The sequence below is a fragment of the Myxine glutinosa genome, chromosome 1 (genome assembly GCF_964187855.1).
Source record: "Myxine glutinosa chromosome 1, kmMyxGlut1.1, whole genome shotgun sequence".
Lineage (NCBI taxonomy): Eukaryota > Metazoa > Chordata > Myxini > Myxiniformes > Myxinidae > Myxine > Myxine glutinosa.
The window spans coordinates 251,068,858-251,075,404 of NC_136261.1; the positions used below are offsets into that span (position 1 = coordinate 251,068,858).

A 6,547-nucleotide genomic window follows, 5' to 3' on the forward strand; every position below is an offset into this window, starting at 1 on the left:
CAACGAATGAGTTGTAAATGGAGGCAAAATTTGCATGTTCTGAAAAGAAGCAAAACTGCTGCCGTAAATCCAAGTGCGAAAGTATATTTCACGTAATGTCTGCACCCTCGCAGTTAAAGGGAATAGGTTCAACCATACGTCATAACTCAGCTGAAAAGGCCAACCGAGTGTAACCATGTATGTAATGTGGCCCGAGAAGTGCCGGTATATAAGGGAATTCCGACATAGGTTAGGATTGCCTGGATGATCCTCGGTGGTCCGGGGTGCAGGCTTCAAACCTGTAGCTGCCTAACAGCAGAGTGGTTCAATTCCACCTTCTGGGCGTTGGTTGCCTTGTTTTGTTTCCCCATCTTATCCGCATTTCATTTATTAATTTTAACTTTAATCTCTTAATTCTTTCTTTCGAATAGGTAATATTTAATATAATTTGAAGCAAATTAATTGTAATTTTTAAATTGTCTCAATCACCGTGGGCAGAAGTGCAATACACCAGAATGGTGCAGAGGTTGCGGATTTATTTACCTTTGATGACGTGGTCTTTCAGGTTCGATTCCCGACCCAGTTATAAACTGTCGAATTGATGCTGCGCTGGCAGGACACTGCATCATGTCCATGAAGTTAGCAACCTTTACCCGATTCAAAGTATGGATTGTACCATTACAAAAAGGGGGTGCGTATCTGTGCAATTGAATCGGGAGGGAAGAGGGTTGGCAGAGGCAGATTAAGATTTGTTTGGGGCCCTGATGAGCTGTGCACAAAAGATCCTCCAACAAACAGGAATACATGAAAATGCATCAATACATAGATAGACTCCATCTATTGTTACAGCGAGTTAATAAATCAAACAGTAGTACGAAGTACATCTACACAGGACTAAGAATAGCTGATTGGTAATGGAACACACCCCAGCACTTTCAATGGTGTTTTCAGGTAGCAAGTTCTTATTATTGTACACCGCTCCTTTCCTATTCCATGTCCATGCAGGGAGTACAGAGCCAGCAGGGCACCGGGCATCTGTCCGTCCGTGAAACCGTGAAGCTGTGTGATCACATGTCTATTAATTACATACTTTTTGAATGCTGGTTGCATCCTGTCTATGAATTATTGCAATGAACCCAGCGGGAGCTACTGTTCGGGGGGGGGGGGGAAGGGGGGGAGAGGAGGGGGCTGTGTTACGTTTGTGGGGGTAGGGAGACTTTAGGCCAGGTAGAGTGAAAAGCTTAGTGTGCCCCGACTGTCGCAAAGAAGAAGAACCACCTCGATGTACTATAAGTAGGGATCCAGTAGACCGTGTGTTCGGATTAAGTGTATCTTCGTCCCCATTACGATGAGTGTGGTATGTTAATTAGCTCAGGGATTATGGGTAATTATCCCTTGTATGTCGTTACCTCTGAAAATTATTTCCTATGTCCCTTTTGGCACCACACCATAAACACATAGACAAGCCACGCAATTGCCCGCGTTTAAACTCACTAATTAAAAAGCTAACCGGAAGTCATGCATCAAGCCCTACCTCTGACAACCCCGAATTGGGAAGCGCATAGGTCGGGCAGGCCGAGGCCATGCCCCGAGGAGCCGTGATTGGGCGGGGTTTTGATTTACGGGAAGGACTGGTAGGGAGCAACTGACTGATTGGTAAAGCAGGACAGATGACGTCATTGTCCAGAGCCTGGACAATGAAAAACTGCGCTGGAGGACATTTTCTCTCTCTTCGTTCTTCATCCTTTGCTCTTCCCTTCTCTTTGGCTTCTCTTTGCTCCTCCCTTCTCCTTGGCTTCTTGCTCTGACAGACCTTTATCACCCTCATGTGTCTCGTTCTACCAAAGACGAAAGTGAACGGTCGCGATTCCCTCTTGCGCATTCTCGCCCTGAACTTCGTAAGAATGGTGGCATTGTGCTCTCGGGCTCAAGGAAACAATTGGACCAGCCGTGTCCCGAGATCTTGCTGGTGCTCGTGCAGAGGCACAATCGCAGTGCGGGAACTGCGGGTTTCTGTGCGGATGACGGGTGGATGGACACGGTGTGGAAGAGCGGGCTGCGCACCTGCTGTTCACTTCGCATGGGAGGCCTACTTTGCACCAACGGGCACGGCCTAGTGAAACGAGGGCAGACTGAGGCCTCCTCGTTTTGTGGTTAAGGTAGGAGTGCACTTTCCCGCTAAGAACGGAGCCGCGTCCAAACTGCGTGCCCGGGGCCTGGACAATTCCTGACGAGACGCACCGGTCCAGTCGAGCCAAGTGCAATTAAACAACCAGACACATTCGGCTCTGTTTGGGAGCGCTCCAATTTAGGAATTTATTATTATTTGAGCGTGTTTTATTTTGTAACCGGCATTTCTTAATAAATCTGGGATTTTCTTGTACATTTTAAGCATGTCTCGGTTTGAGTTGATTTTTGCAGGTTTGAGGAATGCTGGCGGGATTCGTGAAGGTATGCGCTCCAGTTTCTCCCCTTCCCTATTGTTTCCCCACGCATATTCTCCGCCATTTTTAACTGAACGCATCGGAGTAACAGCTCATTTGGCCATCCGTGCTACCCTAAGGTGTTCACCAAGGGTAATCACGCGACAATATATATATATATATATATATATATATATATATATATATATATATATATATATATATATTTATATAGATATATATATATAGATATATATAGATATATATATATTGTTACGGATACAGAGTACGGCTCTTCCCTCTTAGCAAGGGGTGGTTAGTCCCTTGTCTTGTTAAGCTGACCGTCTCTGCTCCTGGCACTTGTAACGCTATCCCGTGGGATGGAACGGATCAGGGTTATGGGTCCAGGGTTTATCCCGAATACCTTTATCCGTCCCTCCGCAGACTAGGGAGACAAGCACCGCTCGAACCCCGGTTTGGATAGTCTAGTTGCCGAGCGGTTTTTAGCAACCCGAAGTTCGAGTCATTAGCCTTCACTAAACCCGATCCTGAACATTGGCCGAATCGCGCCACGTACACTCAATATTGAAACCACTAAAGCGACCGAACGAGAATGAAGAAGAAGAAGAAGTACAGAGGAATAACAGGATTTATTAATTATTTACAGAAGCCAAAGCAAAAAGAGCAGTCAAGGTTATATACAGGGAAATGGAAGGAGCAGGAGACACAGTGAAATCATTAGCTTACTTATACAAGCTTAATTAATACTTCAGGACAACGTGGAAGACAGACGAACATTCACACTTACACGGGGAAATGCAGGCAGGAACGAATGGCTTGGAGATGGATGGCTTTGAGAGGCAAGGAAGGTTCAGCGGGGACTGGCACGGTCGGGCCAGAAGGCACCGCCGTCAAGAAGCCGAGCCGCGGTCGTGCGAACTCCCGCGGTCCCAAACTGCGCGGGCAAGTTCCTTTCTCCGCCTGCTGCGTCGCGCACTCCCTGCGTTGCCTCGGTCCGTTTTTCCTGCAGCGCGGCACATATCACGGCGGCTTGGACACCCCTGCTCATCTCCAGCGCATCTCTTGGACTCATAACTCATCTGGCGTGGGGAGCGTCCCGCTGCAGGTTATATAGGCCCCACCCTTGAACCTTTGCGAACCTCCCCCAAGCGTTCTCTCTCCGCCCTCTCAAGCCAAACCCCTGGTTCTGGGTTGGATGAGCGGGGCCGACTCACTCCTTGAGTCACTCGACAGAGCCAGGAAAGGCCTTCCCCAGTTAGATAGGTTAGGGTGAGGAGCTAGGTAAGCTCGGGTGGCAACTACAGTGGTGGAGGTGTGCAGGTGGGTAGACCTGCTGGGAGAGCTACACGACTCAGCCCGGAAATTGTGCAAGGGCACCGGGAGATGAATCGGGGGAGTGAGACCCCAAATTGATAAGCACCACAGTTTACAGTCACTCGACTCACTCACTCCCCTCTATGACGAGGTGGAGACCCGCCTTTCTTCTTCGTGGTTGCCTCATGCGTAATGGAGTCAAATGCAGCAAAGTGGACGGGAGATGAAAATGCAGCAATGTGGCTAAAGAAGTCAATTGCAGCAAACCTGGCAAACCTGGCACTTGGAAGATGCCATGGGGCGTCGGAGGGACCGACTCTTATTTAATTCAGTGCAATGAAGAGTCAAACTATTGGGAAACACATCCTTAAACTACATAGAATAAGGGACTAACTATTTAAAAGGATATATGGTGCCCTGTGTGTAGGTTTATGGAATTAACTAAGAGGACGAGCTTCGACCTTTCTTTACATTACGGAGGGTGCCATTTACACACAACAAAACCATAATTCTCACATTCTTTACACTTCCTCAAATTCGTTACACTGCACCCTCCTTCCTTCAGGCCCGTCTTCGGGCCTATAAAACTTTACTTTTAGTGTGACACGTAGGTGTAATTCCCTCTACAATTAACCTGACCCTGAGTGCGACAATTTTAAAACACAAATAAATATGTCCCCCTGCTGCATTGCACCCTGCCTAACAGACTTGCGCCCACAGGATAACCGAATTGCGGAATTGTTTTCAAACTATACATTTACGGTGGGGAGCATTATTTACAGTGACGTTATTTCTTATTTACAACGCAACCCAGGACCTGTGTTTTTTTTTTCTTTTTAGGGAAACAAAGAGAAGGAAATTCCTGTTGGGAGGGAGGAGACAGCACGCATTGCATCGATGCACCAGTACCAATAACACCAAAGCACCCAAAAGCACCCAAAAGCACCAACCACCAAATGCACCAACCAGTGCACAGTCATTACTGTTTGTAATAAACACAAAAAAACAACTGGTGGTGGTCTTCTCCTTCTCTGCTGGGCCGATGTTCTTCCCGATGGCTTCTTGCTTCATGCGGCCTACTTGGAAATAAAAAGCACAAAGTGTCCATTTTTTTTATTTAGGGCCTCAGGGGCCAACTAAGGATGGTCCACCTGTTGGGCATAGGTGCCACCTTACCGAGGTCCGCAAGCAAGATTACCTGGCCACTATGGCCGGTCCCCAGCAGAGGTGCCCTGCCCCCGAACATGGGGTCCATCAAGTGGTACTTGGCCGCAGAACAGCGGTCCATAAAGTGGTACTTGGCCGCAGAACAGCGGTCCATAAAGTGGTACATCAATGCAATGCATGCTGGTTGCGAGGGTCCTGGCACACAAGGCGACCTCCGCACGCTCCCCTTGACGCCCAGTGGCGCACAGTCCTCGGGTGGGAGACAAGGGGGTGGGGGGGGGGGGGAGAAGACAGGTGAGCGAGGGGGTAGGGTCACAAGGGTACACATCAAACAAGGTAATGCAGGACGAGGTGCGTACGGAGAGCGAAGTGAGAAATGCTCGTCCCTACTGTACGCCCCCCACATGTGACCTACACTACCCCCCCTTGCCCCTCCCCATATTTACAAAAACCTACACCTTTACAAATTCGTCACTACTGTCACGTCTCCCCCATATTTCCCCGATACCAAATTCGTCACCACAATCCCTCTAACCAAAATTTGCCATCACCAATTCATCATCAATCCTCATAAGGAGGGAGAGATGGAACAACAAAGCACAATGTCACACCCACGTCATGATGCATCTCACATTTCAGACATTTGCACCACAAAAATAATAAAAACCAACAAACCCCGGCATGGTGTGGAGCTTTGTCACCTCAGGTGAGTGGATGTAGATGGTGCGAGGAGATTCTTAATCCTAACTACTTCCTAAATGACTTTAACACACTTTACACTACCCGGGGTCTTTCCCTGCCAATCCATTGGCCAACTTACACTATGGGTTCTAAAAACCAATTCCCATTGACCAAACTGTGGTGCTTATCAATTTGGGGTCTCACTCCCCCGATTCATCTCCCGGTGCCCTTGCACAATTTCTGGGCTGAGTCGTGTAGCTCTCCCAGCAGGTCTACCCACCTGCACACCTCCACCACTGTAGTTGCCACCCGAGCTTACCTAGCTCCTCACCCGAACCTATCTAACTGGGGAAGGCCCTTCCTGGCTCTGTCACCCCTCGGTGCCTTCTGGCACTGGGCTACCCGGGTCCGTCCTCCGGATCCTCGGGCCCCATCCACAACAACCCTACCGGCTCCCAGAGCCCACCTGCGGCCTCACCTGGCCGACATCCTCACAGTGGTGGAGTGCCCATCCGACTACACGCAATAACAGGCTACACGCCCAGCCATTTCCACGACACTAATGCACCCGTTCAACCATCATTCTTCCACCACGCACCACAGATGCCAATATCCAACCACAATTTACCTATACCCTCTACCTAACACTTACACTACCCTCCCCGGGTATTCGTGATGGGGTCCATCCTCCTTTCCCCCATCCACACCTTCGCACCATCCACTCCACTCCACAATTTCCACCATACTCACTCCACGACCATCCATTCCATACTCCATGTATTCCACACAACCATTCTCCATACCTCCTGTAGTTGCACACCTGTGCAATCACACCTGGTGCCACCTGCACCCTCCTTACTCCCTGGACCATTTGGTCAACACAACACACATCACCATCACTCACTCATACGCTGCACCATGCACCTGTTCAGTTGCACACCTCTGCAATCTCAATCGTTCTT

At 48.9% G+C, this 6,547-nt stretch overlaps 1 non-coding gene across 1 annotated transcript; it reads left to right on the forward strand.

Moving 5' to 3' along the window:
- Positions 1–237: 237 nt before the first annotated feature.
- TRNASTOP-UCA (transfer RNA opal suppressor (anticodon UCA)) lies at positions 238–324 on the forward strand. Its single transcript has one exon. It is a non-coding gene; the product is annotated as a tRNA-Sec (tRNA).
- Positions 325–6,547: the final 6,223 nt, after the last annotated feature.